Genomic DNA, 16084 nt, shown 5'->3' with positions numbered 1-16084 from the left:
CTTTTTGTGGCTAAATAATAATCCACTGCATGGCAAGACCATGTTCTATTTATCCATTAATCAGGTGAGGGACGTTCGGGTTATATGTGCTTGTGGACTCTTATGAATACAATGTGATGAAAGTTCACGTACAAGTTTTTGCATGAAAGACATGCATTTTTATCTTTATTTTTTTTTATTTTTTTAAAGATTTGTTTATTTATTCAGAGAGAGAGAGAGAGAGAGGCAGAGACACAGGCAGAGGGAGAAGCAGGCTCCATGCAGAGAGCCCGACGTGGGACTCGATCCGGGTCTCCAGGATCATACCCCGGGCTGCAGGCAGTGCTAAACCACTGCGCCACCGGGGCTGCCCTATATTTATTTTTTTAAAGATTTTTTATTTATTCCTTTGAGAGAGAGAGAGAGAGAGCATGAGCAGGGGGAGGGGCAGAGGGAGAGGGAGAGGGAGAAGCAGACTCTCCACGGAGCACAGAGCCCAACACAGGGCTCCGTCCCAGGACCCCGGGATCATGACCTCAGCTGAAGGCAGACACTTAAGTGACTGAGCCACTGAGGCACCCAAGACACCATCTATTTCAGTAGAAATAACTACTTCCACAAAAATCCCAAGTTCCCTAGAGGACTAGCCCCATGAGATGCTCTGCAAAACAGGCAAGTACTGCGGTCAAATAAATGTGGTTAGTGCCTCTTCTCTCTGCTCTTTTAGTCGCATTACATGACACCAGGCATCAGGAAAACCTGCTCCAAGAAAAACTGTTTAACATTTTTTTTTTTTTTTTGCCTAGTCTTCTTCCAATGCCTGTAGTGCTGGAGACTTCTTTCACAACACACATTAACATTCTGAAAAACTAGGGTACTACGGAACACATTTTGGAAAATGCTGCCCCAAATGTTGAGCAAGGAGAGGCCTTCAGGGAGCAGAATGCTTGGAGCTCATGCCGGATTCTCCCTTTGGTTCATCTGATCCAGCATCTCTGCATGTGACATGCAGAGGATAATAATAGGCCTAACAGTATGGTCCCCCTTGCTATTTTGGGTTGGGGAAAACAGGTTAAGATTTCCTCTTAAAGTATGGCGTTTTGGGGGGTAAAAATAGTAGGTCGCCCTGACGGCACTGTCTCAGGAGAGCTCCATGGCCCCTAGCGACGGGCCATGGCAGGAACCAAGGTTTTGTGACCACGTGGCTCACACAGCGTCACCTCTGGGCTGTCCCTGGTACCCAGCACAGGGTCTGCGGCCCGGTAGGCCCCCGAGCTATTTGTGATTGACCGTGTGCAATGCCGGAGCTGCGGGCACCCGCCCCTGGGCAGATGAAACCCGGGTCCCAGAGGACAAAGACGCTGGCCGAGGGGGACCCAGCCACCGGCTGTGGCAACTGGCCAAGCCCCGGACCCTGCAGCTTACATGCTGCGTTTCTTCTGACACGCACAATGCGGGGTTCGACACTTATTATTATTATTTTCTATCCAAATTTCAAGGGAGACTTGACATTTTGGCGAACTGGTCTTCTTGAGGCCGGTGGACTAGCGGGCCTCGTGCCAAGGAGTCAAGGTCGAGGCACGCCTTCCTCGGGGGGTGCAATCTGGAGAGGGCCAAGCCTGCCCCCGGCTGCGCACAGAGGCTGCGGATGGACAGTCAGGGCAGGCACTAGGCCTCGCCGGCCACCCTGGGGGGCCACGCACTTGCAGCTCCGATCCAGGCTGCAGATGGACGGTCAGGGCAGGCACTAGGCCTCACCGGCCACCCTGGGGGGCCACGCACTTGCAGCTCTGATCCAGGCACCCAGGGTTCGGAGCGGCCAGGCCGCCAAACACTGGGTGCAGCATGTGTGTCTACGTGCAGTGTGCACCAAACAAGCCGTACAAAGATGAGCCGCGCCCTTCCTCTGTGGTTCGACAGGGTCATGTATTCGACCTTCTCCCTAGTGCCTGGCGACCTCCAGCCCCAGAGACAACACCAGGTATACATCATAGGAACCTCTATTTGGAACAAACCAGACCCCAAAGGGTAAGAGTTCTGCTTGAATTATTTATTATTGATTATTCATAAGGCTACTCTAAAAAGTTACTTAGTTTCACATTTTTCAGAAGGATGCTATCATGCTGGAAACTCGGTATAAGCTCTGAACCCTCCCCTTTTTTTTCTCTCAGAAAGATTTATCTTGATCCCTATGCCATTTGAGATATAATTTTAGTTTCCCTACATATGGAGGATTTCAAGTCAGTTGACCTCGTAAAGCATTCTCGAAGTCCTTTTGCTCATTTTCGCTAGAAGTTGCAAAGGTGCTGGACAGTTCTTCTGGGTCCTCGCCTGGGCTCCCAAATCTGCCCTCTGAACCTCTCTTGCTGGGTTACAGTGTAAGCCCCTGGTTTGTCTTCTCTGTGCTGCTGTGCTAACACCATGTATTGCCCTGATATTTAATTTGAAACAAACGCACTGCACTTTCATAATATTCCATGTACATAATAATAGCAATAGCAATTCCCCCCAACACCAGCATGGTGCTAACCTCCGTGTTCAATACAAATACTTGCCCAATAGAAGGGAATACCCAAAATGCAAGTTCCTTTTTGGGAAAGAGGAATCGAGTGCAAAAAGCAATGTTTCTATTATTTGTTTGCAGGAACCTGCCAGTCCGGGGGCTGAGGAGATCGTAAATCAGGGGTGAAGGACTTTGGTGGAGTAGAGAATCATCACTCTCTCCATCTCGTGCTCTGGCCCCCTCAGCCACAGTGAGAAGGGAGTTGGTCCTCACCAGGAGAATTAGCTGGATATGGCCCTGGCTGTTTGGCTCTGGAAACTCTCACCTCCTGTACTGCTAGTCCTGCACATGTTCTCGGCCTTGTGGGGCCAGTTCCCATCCTCTTACGCTTCCTATTACCAGATGACTGTATTTCTCTGACACCTGGTAAAATAGATATAGGTAAAACCACTTCTGACACACGATACAGTCCCTCATCAGAGACAGCGGCATCGTTAAGGCCGGACTGAGGAACGGGGGGCTTTGCAGAGGGGGAGGCATGGCTGGTTTTGGAATGGAGCAGGTTAGTTTTTGGCCTGTTCATCAACTGCCTCCCTTGTGCTACTCACTTCACTTCTAGGGCCTCGGTTTTTCCATAAGGTCAAGCACGATTAATTCCACCAGCCCTGAGCCAACTCATGGAATTGTTGGGAAAATAATAATAATAAAAAAAAAACCTCATAGATTTGAAGACCTTTAAAAACATTGACGAGAATTATCCAAATGTAGCAGGTAGTATAGGTTCATGTCCAAGTGTTTTGACCGTGCTCTTACAATTTTAACGAAGAAATCTGCAGAAAATAGCAGTTTCCCTGCTGTATGAGCCAGAACTTTAGATACTCAACCAAGTTACACTGACAATCAAGAGGGTATGGGAAATGTCAGGGGCTTGGAAATAACACTGACTTGAGTTTGGGTCCAGTCTGAGGAGCACTGGGTTAGGAAAACAGTATGAAGCCTCCTCAAGAAGTTAAAAATAGAACTACCCTACAATCCAGCAATCACGCTACTCGGTATTAGCTCAAAGAATATAAAAACACTAACTCAGGGCACCTGGGGGGCTCAGGGGCTGAGCATCTGCCTTCGGCTCAGGGTGTGATCCCAGGGTCCTGGGATCGAGTCCCACATTGGGGTCCCCACAGGGGGCCTGCTTCTCTCACTGCCTGTGTCTCTGCCTCTCTCTGTGTCTCTCATGAATAAATAAATAAAATCTTTTAAAAAATAAAAAAAATAAAAACACTAATTCAAAAGAATATATGCACCCCTGTGTTCATTGTAATATTATTTACAATAGTCAAATTATGGAAGCAGCCCAGGTGTCCATAGATTGATGAATAGATAAAGAAGCAGAGGTGTATATATACAATGGAATATTATTCGGCCGTATAAAAGAATGAAATCTTGCCATTTACAACAATGGATGGAGCTAGAGAATACAGTGCTAAGTGAAATAAGTCAGTCACAGAAAGACAAACACCATATGATCTCACTGGTATGTGGAATTTGAGAAACAAAATAAAGGGGGTAAAAAAGAGAGACAAAACAAGAAAGAGAGTCTTTTTTTTTTTTTTGAGAGTCTTAATTATAGAGAACAAGGGGAGGAAGGGGGTGGGTCAATTAGGTGAGGGAGATTAAGGAGTGCACTTGCTGTTGTGAGCACTGAGTAATGTAGAGAATTGTGGAGTCACTACATTGTACACCTTAAACTAATATAACAGTGTGTGTTAACTAACTGGAACTAGTTAAATAAAAGTTTAAAAAAGGGGGCACCTGGGTAGCTCAGTGGTGGAGCATCTGCCTTTGGCTCAGGTCGTGACCCCAGGTCCTGGGATCAAATCCTGCATTCGGCTCCCTGCATGGAGCCTGCTTCTCCCTCTGTCTGTGTCTCTGCCTCTTTCTTTGTGTCTGTCATGAATAAATAAATAAAATCTTAAAAAAAAAAACTTTAAAAAAAGAACATTGGGCAGATTGCTGAAACGGTTTCCTCAAGTGTAAAAGGGGAAATCTATGCCTGCCTCACATTTGTGAGGTTTAAGTGAAATAGGGTATATATAGCACCAGCCAAGTCAGCTGGAGCCCCTGGGGTGGGGGGCAGGCACTGGCTCTGGAGATACCTGTGTACCTATCACCTTGTAGAATAGGACTTGGAATCCAGTAAACATTAATATCTTTTCCATTTTCCAGATTGTTTTCTTTTTTTTTTTATATAGAGAGAATCTTAAGCAGGCTCCACGTTCAGCACAGAGCCTGACATAGGGCACAATCTCATGACCCCCAGATCACGACCTAAGCCAAAATCAAAAGTCAGATGCTTACCCCATTGAGCCACCCAGGCGCCCCCATTTTGCAGATTCTTATGAAGAGCCAACACTTTCTTGAATAAAGCACTGGCTCTGCCTGCCAGAGTCCTTCCTGCCCACTCTCAAGTTGATGTGGGCTGACTTTGCATTTTGACGGAGACCATAATACAGTGTGTCCTTTTCACACCCGACGTCTAAATTATTTGGTTCTTACTTTACCAAGAAGATAAATGTTACACTACAGATCCTTGTTGGAGATTTGGCCGCAAATGAACTCTTCCAGCACATATTCAGGACTCAACTGATGAGCTTAATATTTGAAAGAGAGAATTTTGAGGATTTATTGACGATAAAATGTAGTGAATGTCTAGAGCTAGCCTTCCTTCCTGATTTAATCACGAATGAATGATTTCAAGAGGCAGAGATGAAAATGTATCTATTGAATGTTGTTCTTTTTGCAGATAAAGAAGCTCAAGTGACCTATTGATAGAGAGCCCTGACCTGACTCCTAGTCATGGGCTATGAGTTTTACACCTGCTGAGTCTCTAAGTACCTGGGCCCTCTACTTACCCCCCTCTTTCCCTTCCTCCTTCCAGAAACTCGTATTCAGGGAAGGATAGATACTTGCAGGGAGCCCTCTTCAAGTCGTGTCTCATGAAAAAAAAGCTCCATCTTCTGGAAGAGGGTGTGCATTTTTGAGAGTCTAAAACCTGAAAACTCAACAACCCACAGTGTCCTCTGGAGAACCCAGAGCCCACATCACAGCCTACAGAGACCAGCTGATGTCAGTGAATGGAGGCATCTATTTCTTCCAGGTCCTTTGGTGGTCTCTGTTTTGATTTCCTGATCACAAGCTTCAGCGTAATCTGATAAGCCCCCTTAGATCCTCGTGAAAGTAAGCAGGTTGTAAATCCTAAGGGAATAAGACTACCGCAGCCAAGCCCGGATTCTCCTGTCAAGAACTGTGATCTGTAACCGTTCTCTACCACCCATCCCGTGGGCTTACAGTGACTCAGGGTGGGGGCCCCCTGAAGCTCTGGCTGCATGCCCTGGGCAGCTGCGATCGCAATGGGGAGAAGTGTGCCAACATTTCACTCTCCTTAAAGGTGGAACAGGTGAGGGATAATTAGGAATGTACTTATTTTGAGCTTAATCAGACGTCCCAACTTCTGTCTCTAGGCAACGGAGGTTGGATAAAAAGTTGCAGCAGGATGAACTACCCCCTAAACATATTCCAAAGACCCCAGCTCCACCCAAATTAGCCAAACCAGAAACCTGGTAGTGGTTCTGGACTTCTTTAGCGCCCTCTGACAATCACTGGAGCCGTCCTATGCCTTCCATCACCTACACTAGCGCTTGCCAAGCCCGGAAGCCTATTCGGATCACTTGGAAGACTTTACAAACATGGGTGCACGGTTCGCTTCCAGACATTCTGATCCAGTGGTCTGGCTGTAGGATCCGAGCACCGATATTAAAACTAAGACCAAAAAAGAAAGAACAACAACAACAACAACAAACAACAAAAAACCCCTTCCCGGGGATGATGATGTGCACCCAGGGTCGAGAACCACTTCAACGTAGCTGTAGTCAATGTCATCCTTTTTTTTTTTTTTTTTTTTTTACCAACAGTGCCCACTTTTTTGGTTCATGGCCTTGCCCTTGCCATGTTTCTCTCAGGCTCGCAATAGTTTTTGGGCTGATTTCCTCACCTCCTCTCTCCTCTGAGTCATTTGTAGCTGAGATAATTTCTCTCCTTATAACCAATCTGACTTTTCGGGCCTCATACCCCCACCTTCTTTCCACCGTACGAAAATCCTTTCTCACCCATGGGACGCAGGCACTAATATTTATTAGAGTCACTGACCTCAGGCACTGTGCCAAACGTAAAGATTTCATTTGCTCCTTCCGGCAACCCAACGAGGTGGGTAGCCTGAGCCCCGTTTTACACAGAGGAGGTCAAGGTCACAAAAGGTTGAGTAAATTAGAGGCAGCGATGAGGGTGGGATGTAAAGGCAAGCCTATTGAGCTCTTAACCATTAAGATGCTTCCGCCTTGTTCAGGTGAAAGATAAGCATGCAAGTTGACAGTGAATCTTCAGAAAGTCTGCTAAAAATCTTTGCAAGAATAAAAGAGGCTTAAACTTGCAAGTGCAGGAAAAGTCGGAGGGAGGAGGACATTGGTCTTTTGAATGGGACTCCTGCAGAGTCCAATCATCTCACATGTTGAACCGTTCAAAACAGAAAGGTTATCAGGAAAAAAAAAAGGAGAAGTTTGTTCCTGGGGGCAGAGAAGGCATGAAGGTGTGGGGGGAAAGGCTTCCTATGAGCATCCCTTCTTAAAAACGACACTTTAAAGCTATGTGCGTGTACTATTCTGATAAAAATATTAAAATGTCTCAAAAATACATATTTGCTTCTCCTCTTTGTCCTGTTTCCTCCTTACGGGAAGCCTTCTTCTCAGCTCTGCCCGTGGAATCTTTCTCGAGTCTCTAAGACCCAGGTCATATGCCAAGGTTTGTGCCAGGATCCCCAAGCATAACCCCCCCACACACACTTGGGGTTACCCTTGCACTCTGCGCATACTTGCTATTGGAATCATAGAAATATCGCACTACACCATTATTACTGGTGTAGTATTTGTCTCTCCTACCTGGATGTGAGCTCCTTCAGGGCAGAAATGATCTTGCTCATCTTTATGTCCCCAGTGATAATATAGTACCCGGGTCATAATAGATACTAAAGAAAAACAGATTGAGTTAATGGCTGGGGGAAAAGCGAATCAACAAATAAATAAAGTAATGGGAGGAGCAATCCTCTGGAGAGCCACTGGTTTACTGTCAACCAAATGCCTAAGATAGAAAATAGTACTTAGTATTCCGGATAACCACAAATGTTATCAAGTCTTAGTCTGAATATGGGATCAGATCAAGACGATCCCTGCTGCGCACACACGGAGGGACAAGAAGCTGGCGCCCCAGTAAAGTGTGTATGGGTTTAATATGGGCTAGCGATAAAATGTTCATAAAACCCCTACAAGCAAGCAAGAGAATGCCCTTTCTACAATGGCAAAGAAAAATTTAATCTTTTGTCCATTAAGAAAATGGATAAATCACTTGTGACGAAGTAGACTTAGTGATCTAAAAATACACGTAACCTGGATGCGGATAGCAGCTTTATCCATAATAATGGATAGTTGCCATTATTTGGATAAATAATTTATAATCGCCGAATGTGGAAGCAACTGAGATGCTCTTCAGTCAGCAACTGGATGATAGATACACTGTGGTACATCCAGACAGCGGAACGTTATTCAGCACGAAAAAGAAACGACCTATTGAGCCATGAGAGCATACGGAGGAAATGTAGATGCCTGAGAGAAGACAATCTGACAAACTGTATGATTCCACCTATGTGACATTCTGGAAAAGGCAAAACTAGGGGGGCAGTAGAAAGATCAGGGGTTGCCAGGCCTTGGAGCTTCGGGGAGGCACGAATAGGGGGATACAGAGGATTTTAGGTGGTAAAACAGTCCACTATAATGATGCATACATGGCGTTAGACAATGGTCCAAACCCATAGACTGTACATCACCGAGAGAGATGTCTAACGTAAACTATGGGAGATTATCAAGAGTCCATGTAGGGGGACACCTGGGGGGCTCAGTGGTTGAGCATCTGCCTTGGGCTCAGGGTGTGACCCCGGGGTCCTGCGATCGAGTCCCTCATTGGGCTCCCCAGGGAGCCTGCTTCTCCCTTTGCCTGTGTCTCTGCCTCTCTCTCTTCATGTCTTTTATAAATAAATAAATAAATAAATAAATAAATAAATAAATAAAATCTTAAAAAAAAAAAAAGAGTTAATGTAGGTCCATTAGCTATAACCAACGTACCACTCTGGTGGGGATGTTGATAGTGGGGGAGGCTGTGTGTGTGTAGGGGGGGCAGGGAGACATGGGAAATCTCTCTCCCTCCTGCCAATTCTGTGGTGAACCTAAAACATCTCTTCTAAAAAGAAAGTATTTAAAAATAGATATTTTAAAAAATTACATATTCTCGTATAATATATACGTGTTTAAGTAATCTGTATAATTAGATGCAATGAATCCAGTCGAGTATATGGTGTATCCAAAGAGGAAACAGCCTGTTTAGGTAGCACTGGAAATCCCGCTTTGCTCAATCATATATTTCTTTAGCGTTTGACTTCCTGTTTCTTATGGAATAAAATTTTAGGTCTTCGCCGCTGTCTCTAAAACTATCCAAGATGTGGCTCCTGCTCCCTTCCCTCGAGCTGCCTCCTCTTCCCTCCTGCACTCTGGCCTTTCTGTTCCTGGACCACCTCCTCCCCTCCCTTGCCCGTCTCAGGAGCCCAGGCCTCGCCGTCTCTCACCCGCATGCTCTTCCCTGCTCTTCGTGTGGTCTAGCATCCTCACGTCTTAGCTCAAATGCCCCCTCCCCGGGGCCCCCTCTCGGACTGTCTTATCTCAAATAGCACCACCCCCAGTTACACTTTCTTACATCCTCCTACCTCCCTTATCACACGGATCACAGTTGGTAATCATCATGCCTCTTTACTTGCTGGCTTTAAAGATTTTCGTTTTTATAGGTTTATCTGTGCTTTGCCCATCTCTGTGCTAGAAAAGAGGTACCACTCCCGCCCCTGTTCACCATTGGGTCTCAGGGGTCAAGTTTAAAGACTGAGGGCTTCATGACCCTTTGCTAGAGCCTCTCAAGGGATCAGGGAAAGGGGTGCATACAAGGGGGAGACACTTGACTCCGTGTTCTCTCTTCAGTCCCCTGAGTAGGCCAGGCCCGAGAGAGGCAGCGCCTCAGGTATCAACATTTTGGGATTCACCATGTTTTATCCTCCTTGGGTATAAACCAGCTTTCCCCCAATCCGTAAGACAGGCGCTCACGTGTGACTTTCAGACATCCAGATTGACAAGGCTTTTCGGGGATACGTCACATGCACTGCAAGAGGCTCCCTGGAAGGTACTTGCCATCACGTGCGTAGCACATCTGGAAAGGCTCTCTTGCTTCCTTTACTGGTGTTTCATTTTGGGTTCCCACTCTCCTGCATCCCAAGTCCTGCCATTTCTGCAGGCAGCAGAGGCAACTTCTGAACGTACCTCCCTGCCTGGGGCCCAGCACAAAGCAGATTCCCAGTTGAGCCGAGACACGTGCATTGTCGTGCCTTCTAATAAATATTGTTTTTAACCCTTTCACCATCACGTGAGCTGCCCTAAGGGGGAAAAAAAAGAACAGAAGGGAAAAAAATCATCTATCATAAAAATGATAGGAACAAATTTAGGACTCGGAAGGTAAGAAGAACTGACACCACCAGTTTCTTATGATAGTTTGATTGCAAAAAGCACGAATGGGCACAAGACTCAAAGGGATTCAAAACATAAGTAAACACACACGGACAATGTTCAGCTAAAAAACAAATTTAAAGATATTGAAATCCAAACGATTTATTGATACTGTTGTGTCTCCGGCAAACTAGAAACTATCAAGCGCGGTAGGGATTTTAGGTGAGCCAGGACCGCGACAATATAGTTTCACTAAATGGTAGAGAAATCTTGAAAATTAGAGAACTTCCTGGGGGAGAATATGGCTCGTAGAGGAGCCATCAAATCGGTCCTAGTCCTCGCCCTGATACCCCCGTGTGTGAAAGCATATCCTAGAGAAATACTCGTGAGAAAGAAACGTCTGTCTGCGCTAAGATGTTTATAGCTGGTCTAGTGGTAGTGACAAAGAAATAACACAAGACAAACTGGAAATAATGGAAACATCCTCTAACTGGTATTATAGGTCTAAATAGGATCTTGATTCTACACCTTGGCATCAACAGGGTAGCCGTGTGGACTATATGGACGCGTGAAGAAGTTAAATACCATTAAGTGAAAGACATAATGCAGCGTTACACAGTGATCAGCATCCCGTACACACATCGTAGAGGATATAATCGTGTAAAAACAGGTCACGGAAGAGGTCATAGAAGCTGGTAACCAGGTATTTGTGGAGAAGGGATGCCTTCATTTTTGTATATATATATATACACTTATATATATATACATATATATATATACATATATATATGTAATTGTCTTGATGTTTGCTTATATTTTACTGTAATGTTGGCTAAATATATTCGAATTTAAAATTCTAGCAACTAGAACTTGAAAATAAATTCCATATCCAGGAATGTGGCGATTTTCCCACTCTGCGTGCTCAGAGTGAGTGTTTCAGTGCGCTCCTCTTTGCAGGAAATATGCAGGAGAGAGAGAGCGAGCACTCCAGTCCATCTGTCGCCTGACTCCTGCAGGCAGTGAGGCACTGGCAGAGACAGAGAGCTGAACCCTCCTATCTTTCCTCTTCTTCCTTACTAACGGATCTCCAAATGTTGAGCTGAGCAGAGAGGCCTGTGCAGTAAAGACGGTGCATTCTAGCCCTGTGCATAAAAATTCTGTGCATAAAAATTGCATTTATGTGCAATTACCATGTCCTTGAAGAGGTAGGGTAGGTTTTCCTCTCTTTGTATTTCCAGCTCTCTGGAAGGCAGACATGATGGCCGGAGCTGTGACAGCGACATTGTTGTTAGGTGGCTGCTGACCACAGAGATTAGTGGAGCTACAGGCTCAAAACCTGTTCCCTGAAATTCCACAGACTATGACTTTCGCGCTAGTTGCTATTCAGCTCCAGGCATTTAACTTGACTGAATAAGATCTTGTGCCCAAAGTGCTGTTATTTGGGGCTCTTTTATTCTCAACCAAACTGAATCTCAAGTAACACAGAGGCTTCTATCAGTTTACTTGATGTCTGTACACTTTGTGTCTTTATTTTCAAAAGAATGAGTTAGACCCACTCTTTCCTTACTGCGTTAGCATTTAAAAAGCACTGGATTTGGGGGCATCTGGGGAGCTCAGGGTGTGATCCTGGGGTTCCGGGATTGAGTCCCCCATCAGGGTCCCTGTGAGGCACCTGTTTCTCCCTCTGCCTGTGTCTCTGCCTCTCTCTGTGTGTCTCTCATGAATAAATACGATTTTTTAAGAAGCAATGAAAAAATCACCAGATGTTTTATACAACTGACGAATTATTGAACTCTATACAGGAAACTAATGATGGACTATATGTTGGCTGATTGAATTTAAACTAAAAAAAAAATCTAGGGGATCCCTGGGTGGCGCAGCGGTTTAGCGCCTGCCTTTGGCCCAGGGCGCGATCCTGGAGACCCGGGATCGAATCCCACGTCGGGCTCCCGGTGCATGGAGCCTGCTTCTCCCTCTGCCTATGTCTCTGCCTCTCTCTCTCTCTCTGACTATCATAAATAATAAAATTTAAAAAAAATAAAAATAAATAAAAATAAATAAAAATAAAAAATAAATAAATAAATAAATAAATAAATAAATAAATAAATAAATAAATAAAAATCTAAAGTGGACATCTCCTGATACGTGTCAGTGAATCATTAGAGTCTTTAAGATTTATCTAGGGGTGGTTTTATTATCTTTTAAGCTGCTTATTTTTGATACGAAAATAAGTCAAGTATCTTACAAAAAATAAAGATAGAAGACACAGCTAGGGAAAAGAGAGGAAAAACAATTTATAGTTCACTTTCTTACATGATCGTTGTTAAATTTTGGTACAAACCACCAGTAATTTTTCAATGTGTGTATGCTGCTTCTACTCTTTATAATCTGCTTTTCCCGTTCGATGCATTCGCACCCATTTCCAGTTCATTTAATGTTTTTCTAAATGTCATTTCTAAAACGCATTGTATTCTATTTCATGGACGACGTACCATATTGAACCGAAGTCAGAGTTTGGGACACTTAAGAAGTTTTCATGTTTTTGCTATTACAAAAGTAGCACTGTGGAGGATGATTTTTAGCTTAATCTTTGCATGCTACACATAACTAATAATAAACTTTCTAGGTTAAAGTGTAGGAAAAATTGTATTGCTATACTGGCCCAAGAAATTTGTACCAGTTTCTCTCTCTTCTAATTCTGCCTCACTGATGTACAAAAGTGCTACATTCTCTGTAACTTTACAGTGAATATTATAATTTTTTAAAACAACCAGTGCAATTGGATAGATGTGTTAACTCGCATTACTTTATTAGTGAAATAGGAACTTTTTCATGACTTTATTGGCCATTGCACTTTTCCTCTTATAAATGATCTTTTTTCCCCCTCTTTGTTCATTTTCTGTGAGTATGATTGAGTCTCTCATGTTGATTTATAAGAGTTTTTATATGTTAAGCTTGTTAGCTCTTTGCCATACTTATATAAACATTCCCCCCAGTTTATATTTGCTTATCTCTGTGTTTATTTATTTATTTATTTTAACAACTAAAGTTCTAGGGACACCTGGGTGGCTCAGCAGTTGAGTGTCTGCCTTTGGCTCAGGGCGTGACCCCGGGGTGCTAGGATCAAGTTCCACATGGGGCCCCCCTCATGGAGCCTGCTTTTCCCTCTGCCTATGTCTCTGCCTCTCTCTGTGTCTCCCAGGAGTAAATAAATAAAATCTTTTAAAAAAAAAAACAACTAAAGTTATAAAACTTTTGTAGTCCAGCTTACCAATCTTTTATTTTATAGCATATTTTTATTTCTAGTTAAACATATCTTTCCTTAGTCTCCCTTTTTGAAATATTATTAGTTGTTCATCTTTTTTAGTTGTTCTTTATTTAGAATCATTTTTTGTCAAGTTTTTTTCTGCCTGCACATGCACACACACACACACACACACACACACACATACAATCTTATTGATATTTCAACTGGTTTAAATTTACAGATCAATCTGAGGCAAAATTTGCCTCTTCTCATGATCAGTCCTCTTATCCAAGAAGCTGGAATATCTGTCCAGTTATTCAATTCTTTGTCCATGTTCCTTAAATTTTTTCTAATTGTGGTAAAACACATTTAACATAAAATTTGTCATCTTAATCACTTTTCATCACTTGTACAGTTCAGTGGCATTTAGTACATTCGCATTTTGGGGCAACCATCACCGCCATCCACCCCCAGAACTCTTTTCATCTTGCAAAACTGAAACTCTACCCATTAAACAATGACTCCCCTCATTCCCTTCCATTCTCCCTCTGCCCAGCCCTGGGCGCCCACCATTCTATTTTCTGTTCCTATGAATTTGACCACTCTAGGGACCTCACTTAAGTGGAAGGGTTATTCCTAGGTTATTAGTTTATTGCACTTGGAATAATGCCCTCAAAACTAATCCACATTGTAGCATGTGTCAGAATTTCCTTTCTTTTTAAGCCTGAATAATACTCTGTTTTGTTTATCCATTCAGCACCTCATAGAAACTTGGGTTGATTCCACATTTTGGCTATTGCAGATAATGCTATGAACACATGTGTATCTCTAGCGTCTTTTCTAAGGAGTCTTGCTTTCTGAGTCTCTGCTTTCAATTCTTTTGGATATATACCCAGAAGTAGAATCACTGGATCACATGGCAAGTCTATTTTTTATTTACTTATTTATTTATTTTGAGGAATTGTCCTACCGTTTTTCATTAGCAGCCACACCATTTTACATTCCCACCTACAGTGCATAAGGGCTCCGATTTTTCTACTTTTCTAAAGAGATTTATTTATTTGAGAGAGAGACAGAGACATCAGGGGGAGGGGCAGAGGGATAGACTCTTCAAGAGATTCCCTGGTGAATGTGGGAGCTCCGTGTAGAGCTCGGTCTTACAACCCATGAGATCGTGACCTGAGCTGAAACCAAGAGTCAGATACTCAAGCGACTGAGCACCTGAGCCCAGGTGCCCCAAGTGCCCTAATTTTTCTAAATCCTGTGAACTCTTGTAATGTTTTATTTTTATAGTTCCAATCATAGTAAGTGTGAGATGACATTTCATTGTAATCTTGATTCGCATTTCCCTAATGAATGTCACTAATCTTTTTTGTGTGTGTGCTTGTTGGCAACTTGCATATCTTCTCTTGAGATATTCCTGTTCAAGTCCTTTGCCCATTTTAAAATCAAGTTGTTTTGTTTCTTTTGTTGTTGAGTTATTGGAGTTCTTTACACATTCAGATATTAGCCTCTTATCAAACCTATGATTTGTAACTATTTCCTCATTCCATGGGTTGACTATTCACTCTTGATAGTGTCTTTGATGCACAGAAGTTTTAAAATTTTGATGAAGTCACACTGTCTTGTCTTTTTTGTTGCTTTTACTTTTGGTGTCATATTTAAGACATCATCACCAACTTCAAGGTCATAAAGCTTTCCCTTTATTTTTCTAAAGAGTTTTAAAGTCTGAGGTGCCTAGATGGCTCAGTTAGTTGAGCATCTGACTCTTGGTTTTGGCTCAGGTTGTCATCTCATGGGTCATGGGATCGAGATCCCCATTGGACTTCATGCTCAGCAAGGAGTCTGCTTGGAGATTCTCTGCCCTCCTCCCTAAGTAAATAAATCTTCAAAAAAAAAAAAAAGGAGTTTTAAAGTTTTAGCTCTTAAGTTTAGTTGATCTTTTTAAAAAATATTTTATTTTTAAACAATCTCTACACCCAGCATGGGATTCAAACTCACAATCCCAAGATCAGGAGTTGCATGTTCTTCCAACTAAGCCAGCCCGGCACCCCAAGATGATCTACTTTGAGTTAATTTTTGTATATGGTGTAAGGCAAGGGTCCAACTTTACTTTTGCATGTAGATATGTCTCAGTTAAATTCTAATTTTATTTTATTCTTATGGTTGCTGCATATTTTTGGCTAATCTAAGCCTTAGGCACTTTGTATTTTTTAAAAAAGATTTTATTTTTAAATAATCTCTATATCCAACTGGGACTTGAACTCACAACCCTGAGATCAAGAGTAACCTGGTTTACTCTAAGCCAGTCAGGTGTTCCAAGCACTTTGTATTTTGGTTGCTATTGTGAATGAAATTCCTCTTCCTTGTCCCATACCCATATACTGTTAAATTTTCTAATTGCTTCTTACTGGCTTAGAGGGAATCTATTTTTTTTTCCTGTCAATGGCTATATGATTGAGTTCTCTTGCTAATTTTGAATTTTTCAGTTGAATGTTCTAGAATTTCTAGACAGAAATATTCTCATGAAATTTGGAAAATATATTTCTTTGTCCATATCCTACTGAGAAAATGAACTTTTCAACTTTTAATATAAAAGAACCATGATTAATCTTAAAGTCAAAGACACATCTCTTTAAATTGTATTAACAGTTATCTTGGCACACCAAACGGCTCCTCTCTCTAGCACCTGTTTTACGCAAAGTGTGATCC

The sequence above is a fragment of the Vulpes lagopus genome, chromosome 1, assembly GCF_018345385.1.
Source record: "Vulpes lagopus strain Blue_001 chromosome 1, ASM1834538v1, whole genome shotgun sequence".
In the NCBI taxonomy this organism is placed as follows: domain Eukaryota; kingdom Metazoa; phylum Chordata; class Mammalia; order Carnivora; family Canidae; genus Vulpes; species Vulpes lagopus.
The sequence above is the reverse complement of the archived record's forward strand: the minus strand, read 5'-3'. Positions refer to the sequence as shown.